Genomic DNA, 23,397 nt, shown 5'->3' on the forward strand with positions numbered 1-23,397 from the left:
CATCTTTCCCCCACTTCTCGGTGTGTAGATAAAACTTCCCGCTCCAGGACTGTCAACCAGGCACTTTTTGCTGAGAGGGGAACTGAACAAGGCAAACTCAGATCTCAGCAGTGGTGCCCACTTATCTAATAGATAATTGATAGATGTGCTGTCCCATAACAAGCCCTTCCATTCTTGGACATGAGCTGTAACCCTGAGATTCCACTCACAGACTTAGACTTAAATCCAGTCATTTAGTGTTTCCATTTCTGGGGGCTTTACTTTAAATGTTTCCTTTTCAGTGCTAATTAATAGAGGCCACAGTTTGCTCCTGAACTTGAGCCAGATGTTGGGAACGTGACACCAAGGCTGTTGACCCTGAAGGTGGCCCAGGTAAGTAGTCTTTTGTCACCAGAACTAAACACTGAGCTGGATTTCTTGGTCAAAGTTTGTAATTACACGTGTTATTTCTGGGTCTAAAGTGGCATTGCCACATGGCTGGGAGTTCTGGGTGCGGCCCAGCAAAGAATGCTGAGGGTAGGGGGGTGTGATCCTGGATTTAATGTTTGTAGCTGAAATCGTCCCATGTCTGACAGTGGGAGGGAGACGAATGCCTGTGACACAAAGGCAGCACTCAGTCAAAATAGGAAGGAGATTTAGGATTATTGCTGGGCCTGGATACCATGGGCCAAACTTTTAGAGAAGCCCCACACGGCGTGTGCCCTTCCTCTTGGCACTGCATCTGTTCACCCCATCCCAGTAGCTGGGTGTCTGTTTTCCCAGTGCAGCTCGCATGCCTGCAGTCAGTGTTCTGGTGGGGATGTGAAAAGTTGGCCCTGGCTGTCACTGAGATCACAGCCGTAATCTCAGAGAGGCAAGAAGTGCTAACTGGCTGACCCTAGCTCACCCTCATGCTGATTAACAGAACTGCTAAGTCTTCCCTGTTGTTCAGATGGGGGAAGAGATATACAATGGTCGCCAGCAGCGTTCCAGGGGGAGGCAAATCGGAAAAGAAAAGGCTGATAAAGGTTGGTCTTATTTTTCTTACTAATACACCAATTAACACCTAGGGTACTTAGTCCGTGTACAACTCATTGGCTTAGGTCATGTGACCGTGTCTCCCTCTAGTGGCGGCATCAGCAAGTACAATGGTGTGCCTATTACCACTAACTGCCGTTACTCCTCCAGCTCCCGTGGGAGGAGCTTGTGCTGTTCAGAGGCAATGATGGCCAGCAGAGAGGCCACTGGGCTGGGAATTGAGGGACCAAGTTCTAGTCCCATCTCTGCCTTGACTTGAAAGTCAGGCAACCTCGAGCAAGTCAACTCTCTGCTCTGCATCTCCGCTTCCCATCTGTAAAATGGGCACTGTGGTGCGGCCCTCTTTGTCTGAAATGCCTGGAGATCTGTGAAAAGCTGCTCTGTTGGAGCTAGTGTAAGTTTGGTGCTAAGGATCCCATGATCAAGCTCCATTTACAGCCCATAACATGTGGCTGTGGTTTGTTAGAGTCGGGCCAAATTTGTGTTGCAGATGACTGTCCTGCTTCAGCTTCCATGGAAGTCGAGGGGAATTTTGCCTGAATAAGGCATGCAGGGCTGGGCCCAGAACTGTAATAAATTGTGAGATATGTTGCTGCAATGGCCTTCAAAGGGATGTGAGTGAGCGCAGGAAGATGGTCTGTGATGGAAACTTTGCTCGTAATAGCCCTGCAAAGAATCTTCCTGTAAATAGAGAAGTGATGCCAGTTTGGTTGTTTATGTGGGCTGAGGATGGATGCTCCTTACCCACCCTGTGGGTGCTAAAGGCTTATGTTTCTTACAATGCGACTTGGAGCACAGCTGTGGTCAGCACCATCACCAGTGTCCTCAGAGCTCAGCAGTCTCAGCTTCAGGGGAACTGGTTTTGGGTCTGTTGTGAGAGGGATCGAATGCTGCAGTCTTTCCTCAGGCAAAACTCCTATTGAAAGCAGTGTTTGTTTTCCCCCCACCAACTGCGAACGAATGAATCTGACCTGTTAAGTGATTGCTAGTGGCACACGCTCAGCAGTGGGTTCAGCACTAGCACCTGGTGTGAGTGATGCAGTACACATCTGCTGTCCTGGGTTGCGAGATCATTTCACTCTGAAGGGATTTCCAAGACTCTTGTGGATGTTATTGTCATGGAGTCTGGGGAAGTCCGGCTCTGCACCCCTCTTCTTGGACCCCACAGTGACTTTTAGCCGGCCAGTAAAACAGAAGGTTTATTGGACAACAGGAACGCAGGTTACAGCAGAGCTTGCAGGCACAGTCAGGACCCCTCCATCGAGTCCTTCTGGGCTTTCAGGGTGCTTGGATCCTAGCTAGGATACCCTGAATTCTACCCACACAGCCCCAAAACCCAAACTGCCCTGCCCCTCCTCCCGCCGGCCGATTCCTTTGTCCCGCTTCCTGGGCACAGATGCTGACCCCCCTCCCCCCTGCCTGGCTCAGGTTACAGGCTTAAAGATCCTGTCCCTCACCTAAAGACATCCCCTGCTCTCCCATCCCCCACACCGACAGCCCCTACTCCATCACAGTTATTAACCAGCCCCATGGCAGGCTACAAATTGTAGACTTTAAAATACCATGACCAAGTTCTCCTCTGAGCTCCAGTGCCAGTCCTGGCAAAGGGAACTCCATGTGTGCAGAGAGAGGCAAATATCTGCATCGAGGTGGGATGGGAAATTTTGCCCTGACAGGTATTTTGGGCTAAATTTGGGAGCTTAAATCCCACTGTATTTTTTTCGTTGATTTAGTCCGATGTCCAGCTTGAACCAGCTGTTGCTATTTCGGCTTAAGCCCAAGTCCTGTTAACTTTAGTGAATAGTTTTAAAACATGCAAAGAAGTCTTAGATACAGTGTTTTGTTAGACCATTGGCTGCAACAGAGAGAAAATCTGCCTGCTTTACGAGCTCCATCTCAGAGGCCTAGGGGCTTATAGGAAGCCGTAAATACACAAGGGAAAGAGATTCATTAGCAAACTCATTGGTGTTAATTTTTTTTGTTTTTTAGCCCTCTTCATCTAGCAAAACCAGAAAGATTAAAAACCAGGACAAAACAGCAGTCGGGGAACTAAAATAACATTGGAGGGTAATTTTTCTCAGCAGGACACAGAGCAGACCCAAAGGCTGTCTCTTTTGGCACATTGCCCCTAGGACTGCTATGAATTCATCTCACAGCGCTGTTCTTCTGCGTAGTGGCTCTAAAAATGGCACAGTCTGGCTCCATGTTTATTGTCGTCTTGACTCCAACTCTTAGCTGCGCTTTGCTGACAAGTTGAAAGATGCAGAGTGGGGGTTCTGACTGCCAGCCCAGAAAACTTCTGCAGGGATCTGAGAATCAAGCTGGGTTCCTTTAGATTTCTGCAGCAGGGTCCTGCAACTGGAATTTAGTTAGCAGTTTTGCAGATGGCATATGAGACTGAATAGAATCCAGCTTCCTTTCCACTGCTGCAGAGCAAACAGGAGTAAAAAGGGGTAACGATGTATTTATGCCCCTGAAGTCATCAGCTGTAACTGCACATTTTTAGCGGGGCTGTGGAATAGGAAAGGCTCATTTCACATAGCCCCTTTCCAGATTAGAACCACATTTCAAATGACTGTCTCTGCATTAAAAAAAAAATTGCTGTTAACTCAGCTGCTTTTGCCTTCCTGGCAATGCCACTGACTGCAAGGCTGGGGGGGCTGACTGAGGAGAGTGGCATGTTGCTAGACCACAGTGGGTTTCTTCGAGCGGCAGAAGACATCTGATACAGCAGCCATCTCTGAAGTGTCTGGGCTGTGGGTGAACTTAAGGCAGCATTTTTTGCTTTCAGGGCTGAGAGTCCTTTAATTTTGGTGAGGGCTGGGCTCCCATCAAAGATCCAGCCCATCAAACCAAAGAGGAGGGAAAACTTACATATTTTTAGAGAGGAGCAGTATTTGCAAGCTTCCCACTCACCTTCTGGTCTGACATTCTCAGAATTCAGTCGAGGGGCATCAGAACAAATTGCTTGAAGATCACATTTGAAGATTTTGGTGTTTACATTCATACACTGCTTCAAATATTTTCCATCTGAGGCTATAAACCTCGCTCTCCCCTCGCTTTATCCTGGTGAATGTAAATGTTTACAAATGAGTCAGCAGCTGGTTAGCCTGTGGCCACAGGAAATGGGAGCTTTGAGCTCGTTAGTTTAAGCCCTGGGTCAGTAGGAATCTGCAGACTGTGATTTTTCCATTGCAGAAATCGAGCTTTGAGCAGCACTCTGACTTTGCAAATTAGAGGAAAACCAGAGACCATCCAGATGTTGGCCATGGCGACTTCCTCCCGGGAGGAGGAGGAAGGGGGTAGATAATTTGGCTTAGTTATGCAGCCTTGTATTTTAAAGCTGGGGCAAACGGATACTAAAACATTTCGGTACCTTGAAAAAGAGAAGCTTGTTCCACAGGTAGAATGGGCAGATTGGCACCTGGGCTCCTTCTGAATCCTGTCATCTCTGCCCTTTCTGAAAGATACAACCCCCAGCTCCCTTGGTAACCAGCCTTTTCCTGAGTCAGGCTGGTCTGCATATGTAAATCTCTCCCACTGAGAGAGACTATGTAAAATCAGCTCAGGCATAGATCTGTCTGTAATAGTCTTGTCCTCCAGAGACTGGAGTCTTACTCCTTTTCCTTGAGCTCCAGCGGCAGAATGTGGTGATTTGGGAGCAGTGGGGTGTGAGTTCTGCTCCCAACTCTGATGTCTGTTTTGTTTGGAGCCATGGACCCCTTCACATTATTTTGGATTGAGGTTGCTCTGGCATAGGTGTGACGTGGGTATTTTAGGTGCATCCATGAGTACAGGAGTATTTCAAATCTAGCCAGATTACAGACGAACAAAGGAGATGGTGGAGGCTTCACAGCTTGAGCCGTTTGACACTCACCTGGGGAAAGCAGTGAGGAAGATGCTGTAGGGAAGGATGCTGTCTCTGCTGAAGTTGTAATGGGTCATTCACATACCCAGCTAATGCACAAATGAGCAGAACTATCTGACTCCAGTAATTTTGTGAGCTGGGTTTTTTTTCAGTACCCAGTGTTCCCATTTCCTTGGTATATTGAGGGCCATGGAATATTGATTCAATAGAGAACTAATGCCTGTGGTCCCTGGATCTGGAAATCAAACTACCTCCTACCTGCACTTCGAGTTATAGGGTCTGAGATGAACCCCTAGTCTAAAGTTCTATTGAGAGTCAGATCCGTGCCAGGAAGGGACTATTTTCCAGCTCTGATTCAGAGCCACCTGCAATCTCATGGAAACTGTTCTCATGTGATTTGGCCTCCAGGCTGCAGAAATCTCAGATCAGGGGACTTCTATCATTCAGGGCAGAAATCTCACAAGAACAGCTCATGGGACGTCTGTGGCTGTTGAATCTGGACCTTTTATCACTGATATGGACTCAACTATGACCCCCTTCCTAAAGATCCTCCAGATCCCAGCACCACCCATTTGGTCATCCACTAGTTAATTACGCCACCTCCATCTTCACTGAATTTCCTAGGCTTTTTTACAAGAACACTCTTCCCTTTAGGTTATTTTTAAAAAGATCATGTTTCTTCATCACCTAGACCTTTCTGTCCACATGAAAAGTCTGTGGTTCCATAATGAAAGCTCCTGCTAGTTGTTATTACATTGTGTGACTGCCATCCACCCTGCTCTGCATAGTGTATTTATGGATTATAATTTGGCCATGTTTCTATAATTAAAGTGTTCTCAGCTGAGACACACATCAGAGGAACTCCTGCTACTGCAGATGGCTCTTAGTATTTCTGCTTTTAGAATTTCTTTAAAAGGCCTGCACTATAATTCCCTAGCCCCATGAAATACAACATGTTACAGAAAGCCTGTTTTCCAAAGATAGATGGGAATGCTGCTGTTTCTTGCCAGCTGAAGTTTTTGTCTCATGATGCAAGAAAATGGTCTTTTATAGAATATTTGTTCATTTGTAAAAGAATTTTCACTACTTTGAAAATTCCCATTCTTGGTAAATGCTGGATGCACAGATCCTTGAGTTTCTCTCTCAGTTGTATTCTCCTTTCCCATTTTAACAGCTATTAGGAATATCCAGTGAGCTCCCAGGGATTCAGTTCTCTGTTTGGAAGTCACTGGAGTGTGTTGGGAAAAGTCCTTCCAAGTTACTTTCAGCAACACATGTTAGTTCCCATCAAGTCCTGTCATGCCAAAGAATTCAACTTTAAGAGACAGCTCATATTTTTACAAGGCGATCTGTGAACGCTCGTCTGCAGAGAGATTTTAAATTTCTTTTGCTTTATTTTCTCCCCCTTCTGTTTGGAGTCCTGCTCACTCACTTAGAGCATGTGCTGAATTCTCTTCCCAGCCTTTTGGATTTACCTGTCTCTTACCCACACCACACCTTTGCTCTGGCAGCTTTAATTTGCTGTTGACTCTTTTATCCTGCAGCTACTGATTGTTCATGTTATATTGGACTTTCTCTGTATGGTACAATAACTTCTCCATTTACAAACATGATCACACTTTGATGCTTTGAATTCAAATACTCTCGTTGGAATTTTAAAAGGACTGGACAATATAGTCACATGTGCCCCACGAAGCATAAGTACCTTCTAAACAGTTCCTTACATGACACAATAATTGGTGCTCCCATGCTCACGAGCCAGCCTGCAGGTCATGGGGTGGAGAGCTGGGAGCTCATGGTGTCTGGAGGCATATGAACACAGCCCTTCTCAGTAAACCTGTGGAACTCCCTGCCAGAGAATGTTGTGAAGGCCAAGACTATAATAACAGGGTTCAAAAAAGAACTAGATAAGTTCATGGAGGACAGGTCCATCAATGGCTATTAGCCAGGATGTGCGGGGATCGTGTCCCTAGCCTCTGTTTGCCAGAAGCTGGGAATGGGTGACAGGGGATGGATCACTTGATTCCCTGTTCTATTCATTCCCTCTGTAGCACCTGGCATTGGCCACTGTCAGAAGACAGGATACTGGGCTAGATGGACCACTGATCTGACCCACTCTGGCCGTTCTTACGTTCTCCAGAGAAGTTGAACGGGTGGCTAGAAGGTGTTCCAATCCAGCTGTCACTGCCACTGGCTTGAGAGCTCTCAGAGCACTGTTTCAAGCCTTAGATTGGTTTCTGTCTTCTGAGGGTCTGTCCAGGGCCCCCCTGAGTTTTCCAAGCCACCCAGACGGGGAAGGAATCAGCTGTCTGTCTTAAGGATAGCATCAAAGGGGCATGTCCTCCTTTGAGGGGACAATGCCAGAGAGAGAGGCAGATCTCAGAGGGTCTGGTGTTTGGAGAAGCACCCAGGAGTGCTTCTCTGGCCAGCCCAGAGCTCCAGAATAGGACAAACCCATGAGAACAGGCCCTGTCTTCTGATCTTGTTGATTTTCCCCTCCTTTGGTGGCTTTGGAGATGGCCCAAGATGAGTCCCTTACACCGTGTTTCTGGTGCCACCACCGCTGTGCGGGAAATGAAAAGCAAAGGGGAAAACGGGAAACCAGAGGCTAGGCCTGATGGCAGCTCACACTGGTTCTAAATTAGTCCAGCTTGTTCGCACATTCCCCTTTACTGGCGTTACCCCCCCGGGGCCAGTCTTGTTGCAGCTGTGTGTGTCTGCCCCACGTCTCCTGTTTGCATTGCTCTTTCCCTTACCACAGCTTTGCCATCACAGTTCTCTGTCACAGAGAGCTCCGAGAACTACAGCATCCAGACCCTGGGCTCAGCTCGGCTCCCTGGCTGGCCCGTTCCCCAGCTACTCCGGTGTCTCAAGCCCCTCCCTGGGGCTGCTCCAGAACACTGCTGGCTTTCCCAGCGGGGCCTCGTCCCCTTGATTTCCTTCTGATAGGGGCGTGTGGGGAACTGGAGCTGAACAATCTGATCCTGCAAAGTGAGTCTCTGGCACAGGATCAGACCGAGGAGGCTGCAGGAAACCCTGCCCCCGTGTGAAGCCACAGGGGAGCAGGAGCTGGTGGGAAAGAACCCCCCACATAACCCCACAGCTGGTCCGATTAGCAATGGGCAGCCCCTGCGCTGTGCATGCGGAAAGCCCCCTGGGAGGCTGGGCGGATGTCCCTGTGAACTGCCCAGCTACCGGAGCAGGCTGCTGCTAGCACCTGAGGATGATTGCCTGAACCCGACTGCTCAGCACAACAGATGCTTCGCCAAGTCCCCTTTCCACCCCCAGTAGCCTCCCTCGCACCCAGGACTGCAGCATGGGATTGAAGCAGAGCCCTGGGCCTAGCCCCCTCCCCAACGTTAGGGCCAGGGGGGTTCAACATCCACACAGGGAGGCCAGTCTGTCTCCCCAGCTCTGTGCCGGCCAACCCAGCAGCTGAACTCTTCCTGACTCCAGGCTGTTCTAAATCTGGCCGGGAAGGTGTATCGCTCGTGCTGTGGCAAGCCAAGTCTGGTTTGGCAGAGGACATCGGTTGAGAGCCTGGGTTGGAAGATGGATCAATGGCCATTGTGCGACCCAGCCCTGAGGCTGCCTCAGAGAACAGACCTGCAGTGTCCACTCATGGGATTTCTTGGGGAGATGAGCTAGTTGGGGGCGTCTGTTAAACTCCCACAGCCGATTTTTACCCACTATGCAGGAGGAGACGGGTGGGCATAAGACGTGATTCTCCAGGGCTTGTGTGTGTGTGTGTGGGGGGCTGCCACTAAAGGGCAGGTCTGGAGGCCGCACTCCTCTTCCTAGTGGATCCTGCTGCTGAATTGTTTGATCTTCGATCACTGAGATCAGCCCTGGTGCGGCTGTTTGGATAACAAGCGAGAGAGCCCCAGTGTGCTGAAGCGATGTGACTCCTGGGCTTCCAGCAACATCTCCTGTCCTCCCCTCTCCCTGCAGCTTGCTCCGTGATTCCTTCCTGGGGGCTGCCTAGGTGCTGAGAGGGGTCTGGGATCCCTCCCCTCCTTCCTAAAGACCTTATGGTGGCCGGCACTGCGCCCGCATGGTTTATCCTGGGAGCGAGGGCGTGAGGCAAAGAGTGTAACAGTCGGGAGTTTGCAGATGGCAGATCATGTTGGGGGAGCAAAGAGAGTGGTCTCCTGGCTGCAGATGGTGGTGCCGGGTCTCCACTGCCGCTCAGAGCCATGCAAATGTCCTGCTCTTGTGCAGGGCCTCCAGCAAGCACTGTGCAGCCTGCCAGGCCTCCCTGGATGGGGCTTTATGAAAGTCACTGAACTGACTTCGGTTCCTCAGTAAAGTCACCCAGCGTGTCAGCTGCAGAACCAAGAGTCCTGGCTTCCTGCCCTGGCGCAGAGCCCCTGTGCTCCCTCCTTACATTCGAGATGGAACGAAGGATCCTGAGTTTGACTCCTGCTCTAAGCTCAGGAACCCTCCACTCCCTCCTAGGGTCAGGACAGAACGCAGAAGTCCTGAATCCCAGCTCTAAACCAGAGTCCTCACCGCTGCCTCTTGCTCTGTTGGATTATTACTAAATATTTGGGACGAATGTAACGATAGGGAAAGATGCTAGTGTCAATATCTCCCCCACCCCCCTGGCTCTGCCAGCATCCCTTGGCCTGGAGGGGCCGTGTCTAGCTTTCAGATGGCAGCTTACTCAGCAGGCCCATCAGTCCTTGGCCGAAATTGCCAACACAGGAATTTTTCTGGTGTGGCCACCTTCGCCGTCAGACATGCACTAAGCTCATTGCACTCAGGCCCCCGAATAGGGAGAGTCACTGCTGACTTAAGCTGGGTTTGAATTGGCAATCTAACACCAAAGGGCTCTGTAGTCTATTCTCCATTTTGTGGAGGTATCCTGCCCGGCTGCCAGTCGTTCTGAGTAGAGACTACCCAGCTGTGTGCTGCCTGCGTTCAGAGACCCTCACGTTCCTCTCAGGAGCTGATATGAGAGGGAAAAGGCCATTTCTTGCTGAGCCCCACACATCTGGTTGTCGCTTTTTCTGCATTAGCCGCATGGCCAGCAGCAGCATTCCTCAGTGTAATGCATAAAAGCAATAGCAAGGATTTTTGTTTGACGTGCCCTTTACTGCTAACACCAGAGCCCAGCTTTGGGTGGAATCACTTCATCCTCATGCAGGAATAACCCACCAGTGCTTGGAGAGATGGCCCAGGAAGGCGTTCCTATTGCAGGCTGAATGGCTTTCTCCGCGCATGGGCTCTGAATCTGTTCATTAACTGGCTCGCTGTACTGAACTCCAGGGCCCAGGAGGGAGTGTACCCAGAGAGTAGCTGATGCCATGTGAAGTAACTCTCAGGCCTGTGTGTGTCACGAACGTGGCTGGGTAGGGTGTTAGGGGGATTCTCCCAAATGGGGCTGGGATGGAATACAGGCTGTTTGTCAATGGGAGGGATCGATCTGGGTTTTCTCTGCCAACCCCTTCCCTGCAGCTGGGGAGCGAGGGGCACATGGCAACCTGTGCAAACTGTGATGTGCAGGGACAGTGACTGGGCTGGATCCTCAGCTGGTGTGAGTCCAGACAGTCAGTGGAGCTACAGTGGTTTCCACTAGCTGGCCCATTTAGTGTTTATACACGTCCCCTTTGCGCACCTCTGCCTCTTGCTGGGGGTGGCTCAGGCTGCCGCATAGCCCCTGCTACTCCTCACAGCTGGGGGAAGTGCCTGGGGCCAGCAGTGGATGGGGTCCAGTGGCTTCCCCTTTGTGGTCTGAGAGTGTGAAGGGCATGTGGCTCAAGGCTGCTGTTCACTTGAAAGCTGAGAGTCATACTCAGTGTCTGTCCAACTTCCACGGCTTTCTTCGGGGCGATCTGAGTCCCCCGGCCATGTGACCAACATAGACTATTGATGATGCAAGAGAAATATCTGTGAAATCCTCAGGCTGGATTCCTGGCTGGGATCGAACGGACTTCAGCTGGGTTCTGCTGATTGACACCCTGGTCATGGGGCCATCCATCCTTCCATCTTCACCCATTCCGTTGTAGATGTTTTCACAGAGCCTTTCACGGGGGTGTCTCAGGGCTGCTGCCTAGGCCCATCTTCAGTTTTCTGAGATTTTGGGTGAGTTTTCAAAGCTGGGAGTGGGCATTAAGCAATGCAGTCGTATGGGCAGCTATCACCGGGGGGCTTCTCTCGATGTTCGTAGTGCACCGGAGTTCTGATCTCAGCTGAGCCCTCAAGGAGCTATGGAATAGTGAGAATTCTGTTTTAATACAGTAACTGGCTCATGGTCAGCTCCGTTTGTTCCCTGGAGAAATCAAGAACCAAACCAAGGACAAACCAGGGAGGCTGCAGAATATCACTGGCTGAGGGTGCACGCCCCGTGATCCCAGCTCTACCAGGTTCAGATAATCGACTCTTTGTGCATGGGGAAAGGAATCTCTCTGTGCCCTGCAAATTACTTTTCTACCTTCAAGTAATTAAAAATCACATGCTATGAGTATTCCATTGTGAGAGCCGTGGATAGACGCTGGCGTCGGTTTCTGCCCCTTTATCGGAGGCTTTGGCTAGCGAAGACGCACGTTTCCAGATAACCCCCCTTGAATTCTTTCTGTAAGTCAAAGCAGCCTGAATCCACCCCCTACCCCCAATGCTGTCTCCTTTTCACCAACCACGGGGCTCTGTTACTGTATGCAGGAACACATAGTGGTGAGCCAACTTCTAGACATGGAGAAATGCAAAGCTGCTATTAATCACAGTTTGCATTTCCAGCAGGGATTCATGGGTGTGTGATGTCAGCAATGCAAGATAGTGATATGGCCTCCATCACCATCTTATGAGAACCCCATGCACGCTTCATCCTGGGCTATTATCCCCAGTTTGCTGATGGGAAACTGAGGCACAGAGACTAAGGGACTTGCCTAAGTTTGCACCAGGAAGTCACTAGCAGAGCGAGGAACTGAACTGAGGTCTCTTGTGGGCTAGGTTAGGGCCCTAACCACTGGACCATCCTTCCTCATCTGCCTAGCTCAGGGCTCTGTGTCCAGATTCAGCCTGTCAGTTGCAGTGTGAGGTAGGTAGGGAGGAAGCTGTTCTAGCCCCCAAGGCACCATGAGTTGAGAAAATAGTCCAACGTGTCCACTGCAGAGGTAAGTGTGGATGCCAGCAGGATGACTCTTGTTTCTCTGTTGTACCCATCAGGCCTGGGGCCCTCCCAGATACCTGGGACAGGAAACTCTGGCATGTGCCATCTCCTAGGGCTTCTCTCCATGTTTCTGGGGCATTGTTCTGCTGGCAGAGTTTTTGAGGTTTTCTTTGGAGTTTTGCTCTGAGCTGGTTTTTGTGTGGTGGTGGTTATCTGCCAGGCAATAGGTATCTGAGTGTCCACTTAGCCTTTCCTTTCAGCCCATGTGCTTTGGAATGGAGGGACTGGGTTTTGAGTGCACAAGAAAGGGGAAAGGGGGGTGAAAGGTATCTTTGTTCTAATGTTACTTCCAGGAGATACACCTTCTGCTTCTACAAGCCTGACCTTTTCCTCTGCTAGCAGAGGAGACAGCTAGCTCGTAACTTGCTGGTCCGGCAGGCGGCTGCTTCTCCTACAGCTCCAGAGGTATGGTAAGGGGAAGAATGAAAACAATACTGCTAGGTGGCTGAATGATAATACTAAGCATCTCCCAGAGCTTCACACTGGCAGGGCCTCTCCCATCCAAGGATCTCAGAGCTCTTTATGGATAGCAGTTAACCCTCACAGCTTTGCTGTGAAGGACAGGGCTGAAGCCTGAAATTCCCCCGTGTTTTGTAGGGTATTTCCTGCTTTGCAGGGTGAATTCCACTGAAGTACTTGTCAAAAGACACTCCCTCTGAAGGAGAGGGCTTTCTAAGATTCCAGGGCTGTGGGTAATCAGTGTTTTTTATCCCCGTTTCACAGGGAGGGGAACCGTGGCACAGAGATTATTGAAGATGAAGGTCACACAATGAATGTCCTGGCCCTGTGATGAGCACACAGGCGGTCCTGGCCCCACACCTGTTCTCAGACCATGAGTAGGGGCCATTTTCTCAGCTTCAGGTAAGGAGAGCACCACGTTTCGCTGCACTGCGTCTGGTTTTGTTGCTCTCAGCTGTCCCTCATTCTACCCCAGGTTTATCTCCATCCCATAAAACCCTGCTGGCATGTCCCTGACACCACAGGAAGTGAGTCACCTGCACAACGCAGCCCCCCTAGAGTGCAGGCCACAGAAGATAGGGTTTATGCAAATCAAACTGATGTTATTTGCAGTCTCCTGTCCTGGTCACTCATTTGTGCCCATTGTTTAGGGCAGGGGCGGGCAAACTTTTTGGCCTGAGGGCCACACAGGGTTCTGAAACTGTATGGAGGGCCAGGTAGGGAACGCTGTGCCTCCCCAAACAGCCTGGCCCCCACCCTCATCTGCCCCCTCCCACTTCCCGCCTCCGCCCCTAACTGCCCTCCCCTTCAGAACCAGAAACTAGACCATCATACAACCCCCTGCTCCTCGTCCCCGACTGCCCCCTCCTGGGACCCCGCCCTAACCACCCCCAGGACCCCATCTCCCTATCTAACCCCCCTGCTCCCTGTCCCCTGACTGCCACAACCCCCTATCCACACTCCTGCCCCGACAGGCCCCTTGGGACTCCCATGCCTATCCAACCTCCCCGTCCCTGACCACATCCCTTCCCCGAACCTCCGCCCCATCCTCCTCTGTTCCCTGACTGCCCCCCAGGACTCCCTGCCCCTTATCCAACCACCCCACTCCCCGCCCCTTACCGTGCCGCTCAGAGCACCAGGGCTGGCAGCGCACTGCCTAGCCAGAGCCAGCTAGGCGGCCGTGCAGTCTAGAGCACCGGGACAGGCCGGCGGTTCTCGCAGCCACGCTGCCCGGCAGGAGCTCACAGCCCCCCATCCGGAGTGCTGGTGGCACAGTGAGCTAAGGCTGTGGGGGAGGGGGACAGCAGGGGAGGGGCCAGGGGCTGGCCTCCCCGGCCGGGAGCTCAAGGGCCAGGCAGGACAGTTGCACGGGCTGTAGTTTGGCCACTTCTGGTTTAGGGCCTTAACACGCTTACTGGGGCCTTGCGGGGATTTGGAAAGGGGGAAAAACGACGTGCTTTTATGAGCCTCCACAAAGAGTAGACGCTTGGCTACCCTTGGAACAAGAGCCTGAGTTTAGAAGCTTGGCATTGCCCTGTTTGGCGTCGTTAATAACTCCCGTGTTGTTTGCCAGGTTGGAGCGCAGAACAGAAGAATCTGAAAGCCTAACGCTGCTGGGCCAGTGGGGTCTAGTGAGCTCACTCACTGTCTGCACTGTGCGTTTGTTAGCATTGGCTGGGCTGGTGAGGTTGTTAATAACCAGAAGCTTTTGAAACTGTAGCTTCCATAGAAATGTCAGCTCGAGGCCTGTAGCAAACAGCCCATGCTGCCTTTGAAACACTCATGGAAAATCAGGGGGCTCTGGGCATCACGCTGTATAGTGATAGTGGAAATGGCTTTGGCTGCTACTGAGTCCTTCTGCTCACAAGTCTCCGTGCTGGAGCATGTCACGGTCTGGACATGTAGAACGATCCTGTATTGTTATGAAAAGGATAGTTTATTATTTTGATAGTGCCAGAGATAGGCATGGCACTTTGCAAACACATTGACAAGGGTGATATGCTTCTTCTAGCTTAAGGGCCATGGCTGATGAGGTGCTAGAGCTGAAGGATCTCCGGGCTTTGCCAGATCAGGTCCCATATCATATAACGCAGGAGTTAATGAGCAGACATGAATGGGGAGCAGCAGCGATTAATAATGGGAAGGGGAAGGTGACAGTGAGGTCAGTCTGTGCACAGGAATTCGTCCTGTGTGTGTACAGACACAGACACACACACATTCTTTATGCTATGCATAGGGCAGCAGTATAGGCAGCCTGTGCAGCACATGCTTTGGTAAGCTCTCCATGGAGCTCTGCAGGGAGCCGTGCCAGCAAACATCCACCAAGAAAAGCAAATGACAAGCAGAGAGGGGCTGAAATTTGTAAAATTGCACAGTAGAGCTAAGCCTGGCTTGCAAAGGGTCCCGCAGAGCCCAGACAGCTGCAGGCACCCTCATTTCATCTGGGCTAAATTACAAAGCAGGAGTAGAGCAGTGAGACCTGCCCAGCTTCAGAAAGCTGAGCCACCCCATCCCGCAAGCTAAAATGGCATCCTAATGTCTGGGCTGCAGTGCTGCTGTGCGTGTCATGTCCAGGCTGTCTCACGTGGCTGCGGGGGGCTGACAGTTAGACGTGATCTTAGCCAGAGGTTGCAGAATCAATGTGCAGCAGCTGAGATCTGCTTCCAAGTGCCGAGTGGAGGACGGGGAGTGACTTAGAGGCCCCAAGTGGGCAAATGAAACAAACTGATGATGATAAAAGGGGACTTCCCGGGTTCTGTTGGGCACCCCCAGTCACAGCATCCTCTTCAGCGCGTTTTTGGCCCACAAGGAAACTCTGGGGTCATTCTGGGTGACCTTGGGCCGATCTCTGTAACATGCTGATAATGACACTAATCTCCTTTGTAAAGTGCTTTGAGAGCGACTGATGAAAAGTGCTACAGAAGCTCTCAGGATTAGTATTTTCTTCTCCATTCTCTGCACCTGTTTAGCACATGTTCCATACAATGCAGTGTGGGCTGGGCGGCCGGCTGAGCCCTCACCAGCTCCTGACAGCTGGGCCAGCAGACACCGAATGCATTTACGATTGCACTAGCCCAGCTCGATGACCTGAGGTGAGCTAAGTTTTTAAGGTTCAGGGTCAAAACGGTGAGTGAGAGAGCCATGAAAACGCCCGTGTCCCCCACATGGAGGATGGGGGAGCTGGATGCGGTGTCACACTCATCTACGTTTACCTTACATGGAATAGCTCTACTGGAAATACTAAAGGGACAGTGTCAAGGCCCCACAGGTCCCTTCATCAAGCTGATAGGGAGAGGAAAGACTCAGGACTTCTCCTTTGCAACTGCCGGGCAGCTATGCTGTGTTCTCTCTAATGCCGAATACATACCGCATGGGCCAAGGAGAACCAGCACTGAAGCTCCCTTTAGCTTTAGACAGAGTACTCCATGCAAAGGCCCTGGGGAAGAAACTCCTTGTTTTTTTATGGTCAGGAAATTGGTGGAGGAATCAATGATTTGGGACATGCCATACAACAAAGAATATTTGACTCAAGCAATGGGGAAATCGCACCTGGCTCGACGAAGAGCTGTGTCAGCAGGACTGTCGAAGCCTTGGAGTTTTTGCAGATCTTACTGATGGAGAAGGAGGAGCCGCTGGAGATTTCCTGCTGTCGTGCTTTGTGGCCCGACCTCCCAGCATTCCTTGGGCATGTGGCTTGGCTGGTTTGTGCGTGGCATCGATATGGCATGAATGCAGGCTGGCTAAGCGTCTGGCCAGGCTGTCGCTGATGCTGCCCTGGCTGAAATGGTCCTTCAGCATTCAACACAGCTTCTCTTTATTAAACAGGAAAGAAGAAACTTAGTGGCAGTGAAAGGGCCCTGGGGGCTGGAATCTCCTGACTGTGGACAGCAGCAGCCCAATAAGCTTCCCCACAAATGCCTCTTCGTTCTGGAATTCACAGCCTCATCTGGGCTGGAGCTTTGTCTCCCTGCCCCAAGCAAACCCTCAGCCTCTGGGCCAATCGGTGCTACCATGAGACAGGCCCAAGCTGCAAAATTCAGGCCTAGATCCGTGTGCTGCTTCCAAACCCTCTAATGGTCATAGGGGGCAGTCTGGGGAGTTTCAAAGTCAGCCTCTTCTGGCAATATAAAAAAAAAAAAAAAGTCCTCAAATCGATCTTACTTTTCTCCCTGCTTCTTTTTGGGGGAAGGGTGGAACATGTCTTGTTTGTCTGAAGATTTTATTTATCATTTATCTGATACTTCCCATTCCCTTCCTATTGTGAAAGGTTTGGATCCCTAGGGAAGGGAAAATGAAAATAAATTGAAGTCTCTTGTATTTGTGGCCGTTGTTATGCAGATGTTCGTGGCACAGCAGGTAGAATAGGGCCCTAGACGACTTCCTTGTGGTGGCCCGAGGCACAGTGTGATGTTTACTGGGCTGCTTTTAGCACAGCCAAGATTCAACATGAAAATTCCAAGGGAAAGTGCATCCTGGTGAGCTCAGGGAGGTAGAAGCACTTGTGGGCTGGGACATGAGAGGCACCTGTAGATCTGAGGGGAGACTCTTTCTCTGTGAGAAGAAATGATGGATGGAGCATGACTGGCTTGACTAGTTATTGTTCCTTGATCAAACCTGGATGGTTCAGCTGCAGGGCCCTTTCTCAGCTATGCTCTGGCTCCTTGACCAGTTCAGATGTGTGTTAGTACTAGGGGACGTGTATACTCCACGGTGCTTAGACGACTCTGTTGTATATTCATCTGCTCCAGGCGCATCATCTAATAATCCTGCAGCATGTCTTGGATAGCGAGTTTATAGCTGTTTTGCAACCCAATCATCAAAGTATGCAGAGCTCCATTAATAAACTACGAGGACTTCATTTTAGTGGCTGAAATTGTATGCAGGGTATTAAGGTTCATTGCCTGAACTGTGTGCTTCATGGCAGTTGCTGAGTTTTAATATACTCCATTGATCCAGCTGTTTGTGTGTCTTTTTTTAAACCCAAACATTGTCCACACCAGAATGACCAACACGGATTGGATAATCGACTACTTAATGGGCAAACGGCATAATCCTTTCTCAGCCTAAACGCCCATTGTACTTTGCCTGAGGGAAGGACCTCAGGATTTTGCCCTCAGTGAGTAATATTTGCACGTGCACCCCAAATAGTGGAAACTGCAGCTTAACTTGCAACATATGCAGGTTCACACAGATGAGTGTGTAACTCCACGAAGCAGGAGTTAATGGGCTTCCAGCCCTTGTTTCCCTTGTTCTGTGTTAATGGTAAAACCAAGAGAGTGAAGAAGCCACAGTAAAATTCATGCTGCAATGCCTGTCAATATAAAACCAACTCCCTTTGTGCAGGAAGGAGAAAATATGCGTCGAATCCCAAAAGAGAGAGAGAGAGACGTGCTTTTCAAGTGTGGTGCACTTCGGAAACCTTGTCCACTCCAAATTCCAGGCAAGAATGTGGGTAGCTTGATTATGAGAGCACCTTTGTCAAAGTGGGGACTAGCAAAGAGTGGAGGTCAGTAGGTGAAATATGTAGCTTAATCAGCAAGTTATGGAAACAAGCACAAATCAGGTGCACGATGCAGCCCCCATGCTTGGCGAAGAATGAAGCTTAGGGATAGCATATGAAAATGCAGCTACTGAAATACATTGCTCAGGCTGATAAGCATGCAAATACTCCACTGCTACGTTGTTCAGGTAACAAAACGCCGCTTGGGTGATAAAGCATGGAACTCAGCTAATGGGACTTGCTCTTTGCTGCAGAAATATCTCACTTTCTCTAGGGTGCATCCAAAAAAAGGCGAGGCTAACAGCTTCCAGTGACCAGCTGTGATTTTAAAGCCTGCCATGTCTACGTAGGGCTGGAGGTCCCTTTGGTTTGCCTCCCTCAAACCAGAGTCTTTCCAATGCTGTAGAATTGCACTGGGGGCACTTCTCTTCTACTGACAGGGACACCATAGTCTTTTTGTTTAAAAAACAAACAAACAAACAAAAAATTAGCTTCGCCAGTACAAGTGCCTCATGCCCAGCCTCAGACATCTAAAGCTCAGCTCTTCTTGGTATCAGAGTAGCAGGCAAAGGCTGCTTTTAACTTTGGAGACTAAAGTGAACAATACAATGATTCATGTCCCAAGGGACAAGGAGAATTCCCCTTGCTGACAGAGAACTGCCTTAGAAATCCCCGTCTGCAGAGGACTGCTAGCTTATTATGAGGGCTGTCGATTAATCGTAGTTAAATTAACTGCGATTAAAAAAATGAATCGTGTTTAATCGCACTGTTAAACAATAGAATACCAATTGAAATGTATTCATTTTTGATGTTTTTCCACATTTTCAAATATATTGATTTCTATTACAACACAGAATACAAAGTACACAGTGCTCACTATATATTTGTGATTACAAATATTTGCACTGTAAAAATCATAAACAAAATATACTATTTCTTAATTCACCTCATGCAAGTACTGTAGTGCAACTAAACATTTTCATATGCCCCTTCATGCTTCAGCCACCATTCCAGAGGACATGCTTCCATGCTGATGATGCTCTTGTTAAAAAAATAATGCATTAATTAAATTTGTGACTGAACTCCTTGGGGGAGAATTGTATGTCTCCTGCTCTGTTTTACCCCACATTCTGCCATATATTTCATGTTATAGCAGTCTCGGATGATGACCCAGCACATGTTTTTTAAGAACACTTTCACTGCAGATTTGACAAAAATGCAAAGAAGGTACCAATGTGAGATTTCTAAAAATAGCTACAGCACTTGACCCAAGGTTTAAGAATCTGAAGTGCCTTTCCAAAATCTGAGAGGGACGAGGTGTGGAGCATGCTTTCAGAAGTCTTAAAAGAGCAACACTCGATCTTGTCCCCCCCCCCCCCCCCCCGCCCCCGCAAAATCAACCTTCTGCTGGTGGCATCTGACTCAGATGATGAAAACGAACATGCATCAGTCCACACTGCTTTGGATTGTTATCTAGTAGAATCCGTCATTAGCATGGATGCATGTCCTCTGGAAAGTGGTTGAAGCATGAAGGGACATATGAATCTTTAGCGCATTTGGCACGTAAATGTCTTGCTACAACTGGTTACAGCAATGCCATGCGAATGCCTGTTCTCACTTTCAGGTGACATTGTAAACAAGAAGCAGGCAGTATTATCTCCTGCAAATGTAACCAAACTTGTTTGTCTGAGCGATTGGCTGAAGTAGGATTGAGTCGACTTGTAAGCTCTAAAGTTTTATACTGTTTTATTTTTGAATGCAGTTATTTTTTTGTACATAATTTGACATTTGTAAGTTCAACTTTCATGATAAAGAGATTGCACTACAGAACTTGTATTAGGTGAGTTGAAATATACTATTTCTTTTGTTTTTTTACAGTGCAAATATTTGTATTACAAATAAATAGAAAGTGAGCACTGCGCTTTGTATTCTGTATTGTAATTGAAATAAATATATTTCAAAATGTAGAAAACATCCAAAAATATTTAAATAAGTGGTATTCTATTGTTTAATAGTGCAATTAATTGCACAATTAATTACAATTACTTTTTTAATCACTTGACAGTCTTACTTGTTATAGTTAGAAATGACGGGTGACAGCCCTTCCTAAACATTTTGAATACACAGAGCTGGCCAGTTATTTCAGTCACTGCTGAATTTGATCCAAACCTCTGGAACCTTTCTGCAATACAAATAGTGCAGATTTCACCCTTTTGTTCTGATCACTTTCAGGAAGGGATTACAAATTAGTTCTCAGTTGTAACCTAGAGTAATTCTAGATCTAATGCCTAGAGAAAGTTGTTGTGTTGTTAACAAGCAAAGAGACAGACTTCAGACTTAAAAAGAGTCCAGGAGGAAGCCAGGTGATAACATTCTGCAATGAAAAGCTCTGCTGTTCAGACTTCCAAAATTATGGGCTCATTGCCTCAGGCTCTGAAGTTGATGGGACGTTTGCCTGTGGCAGCTGCAGGACCATCCAGCTGAGCTCCCTAGCCTCTGCCATGACCTTCCTCTGCAGGCATAAAAGGATCAAGGGTTTATTTCTAAGCAGCTAGAAACAGACTTGGTTGGAATCAGGACGGACGGACTCTTACGCACAAACTTGACTGGAGAAAGGGTAATGGCTCAGCAGATCAGAATTGTGAGGGCACACGTTAAAAATATTTAGTGCTTCTCTAGCGCCTTTCACAGGATCTCAGGCACTTTAGCTCTATGAATTAAATCTTGTAATGCTTCTGTGAAAGAAGTAGTTATTTTTGTTTGGATTTTATAGGTGGGGAAACTGAGGCAGAGAGCGGTGACATGGCTCCCCTCCAAGGTATCATGGTAGATTCATGGCAGAACTAGGACTTGAAGCAAGATGTCTTGACTGTCAGTCCACCCCTTAGCCACAAGACCATCCTTCCTTCTTTTCCCACTAGGGAACGCAACATTCAGCAAACTGAAACTGGCGTTCCTGTTCAGAGGGGCTGTGATGGGAGGTGCTCCTCCCTGGCGTCATGGTGTGACTCCACTGTTTTTCAGGGTGGGTTGCTGTAGCACCCAGTTCTGCTCCATGCATTTAGATCCTCATGCCGAAGGCAAGGGAGAGGGACCACCTTCAGAGATGGCCCTTTTCCAGGCTAGTTAAATGCTGGTTTCCTGTTCTTGAGTTGTTTTTTTTTTAAAGAAACTGACAGCTCAGCCTCACCCAGAGCCATCTGGAAAACCTTGCAGTACGGACTGACCGAAACCACAGACTCTGTTCTCATGTTGGGACTGGTCACTACGGGTTAATGATGGACCAGACCTGAGGGACCTGAATGATAACATCTCTCCAAGCGGTGTGTCGGGCGCAGGGAGGAATTAGTGGCTGTCCCCAGGGTTGCTCTCTGGGGGTGCTGTCACAAAGGCACCCAGACAGCTAGGTCTGGAAACTGAGGACAGACAGACAGTCTTCCAACTGTGCCAGGTATCCCTGGAGGTCTAGTGAAGCTCCACCATACTAATTATTACAGGAAAGCCAATGTTGACCCATCTCCCCATTCTATCCCAGATTCCTAACAATACATTTCTGGAAGCATGGTCTTGAAACCTTTCAAGTGCTGCCAAATTAGTTCAGAGAAATAGAAGATTCTCCACAGCTCTCTTCCTTCCTCCCCATCTTTCTTTTTCCTTCTCTGCTTTCCTGGAAGGCTTGGGTCCAGTTATTTGATTCACAGAAGAGCATTCGCAGCAGCTGGGGTGAATTATGCTGCTGGATGCAATAATTGGACAACGCATAAGACTGACTAGTTATTTCTGAAAGGAATGAATTTGATTCAGTTTGGCAACAGGGGTGAAATCTGAGACCCAACGGCTTTCCTTTGAATTGCCCTGGGACCCAAGTAGAGAACTGCTAAAATTCCAGCAGGGAGGATCAAGGGTTACAGGGCTCCTATTTCCATCTCAAATCATCCCAGCACTGCAGTTAATGTCCTGGGTGCAATGTTCTCACAGCCTAGATCCCCTCAAGGGGGCATGTTCGCTCCATTCCTTTGGGAAAAGAAAAGGGGAATGAAATCAAGAAAGTGTTTTTTATCACAAGCTTTTTAGGGGGTTATTTAAAAAATGCTGGGAAAAAGCTCAGAAATAAAATACCAAGTGGATGAACTCACCCGAGGACAGTTAACATGTGTCCCAAACAATTTCGCTCATTGCATGGGACAACGAAAACATATGTCGTTCGTTGTAATGTTAGGGTCTTGTTTGGGAAAAAGTGTAGAGTTATTAGGAACCTACAATCACCCATCGTTAAAGCCCAAAGCAACCAGGGCAACTTCTTAGCCTTACGCTCTAATTGTCTCTTCTATTATAGCTGTAACTTTGCTCAGGTTGTGCCTAGTATGTAAACACTCCAGAACTTACTATTTTGGCTTTTCTATTCAGGGCTCAGGGACCTGAGCCTGAAGGCCTCTATGTGCCTTCATGACACAGCAGCCTGTTCAAAGCTAGTAGGCGATCTGCCCAGATAAACTCCAGAACAGGAGTGAGGGCACGCCAATTTCCAACAAATCCATGGCTGCTTTTGTTGAGTCTGCAAAACGTGCAAGCACGTCAGTTTCATATGCACGACACCAGCATGCGCATGGGGCAGAACCACGTGGATTTTTAACCCACTGGTCCCAGCAATGAATATGGGAAACACCCAGCTTGGATGAGCTTAGCTGAGAAGGATGCCACAGATGGGCTGTGTAGGGAAAATACCCTTGGTCCATATAGAAAGAGAGAGCATCATATGGGCCTTAATCTATGCCAATTTGGCCAGTGGGGAGACACATGCATCCTTCTTAGTACAGGTGCTTTCTGGCTCAAGCTTTTGGGAAATGGCCTCTTGGAGACAAGGAGTTCAGTGCCTGTCAAACTGTGTCCTACAAGAGTGACTTTTCCAGCAATGCTTCCAGAAGAAGTCCAGACACTCTTTCCCTTCATGAGTTTAACGGTGCACCCCTGGCCCTGCCTTGGGTTAAGGCCAGGTAGGTAACCTTTTAACTCTTTATTTCTCCTTTGTGCCCCTTGCAAATCACTGGTTCTGAATGCAAGGCTGGCTCTGGAGAGGGGTTCCCCTTCCCCCATGTTCTGTACCACTCTGTCTCCATTGGGAGCAGCGCTGGGTGGCCTGCAAGACATCACTGAGCTAACTGGAGATGCACTTTGCTTAACTCTGTCAGTGGCTCCATGCTAAACTCTTCTGCGGGTGATTGGCAAGTCCAGCAGCCATGGGGAAACCGAAAGCAAGGGAAACGGACTGATAGAAGCAGCCCCAGGGTTTGCAGGTCAAAGGCTGACCTTTTGTTTCTGGAATTTTGGATGAACTCCAGCCTCAGTTCTCGAGCCAGATGTCTGACCTCCGTTCGGTCTCTG

This window comes from Chelonoidis abingdonii, chromosome 22 (assembly GCF_003597395.2).
Source record: "Chelonoidis abingdonii isolate Lonesome George chromosome 22, CheloAbing_2.0, whole genome shotgun sequence".
NCBI classification, from domain to species: domain Eukaryota; kingdom Metazoa; phylum Chordata; order Testudines; family Testudinidae; genus Chelonoidis; species Chelonoidis abingdonii.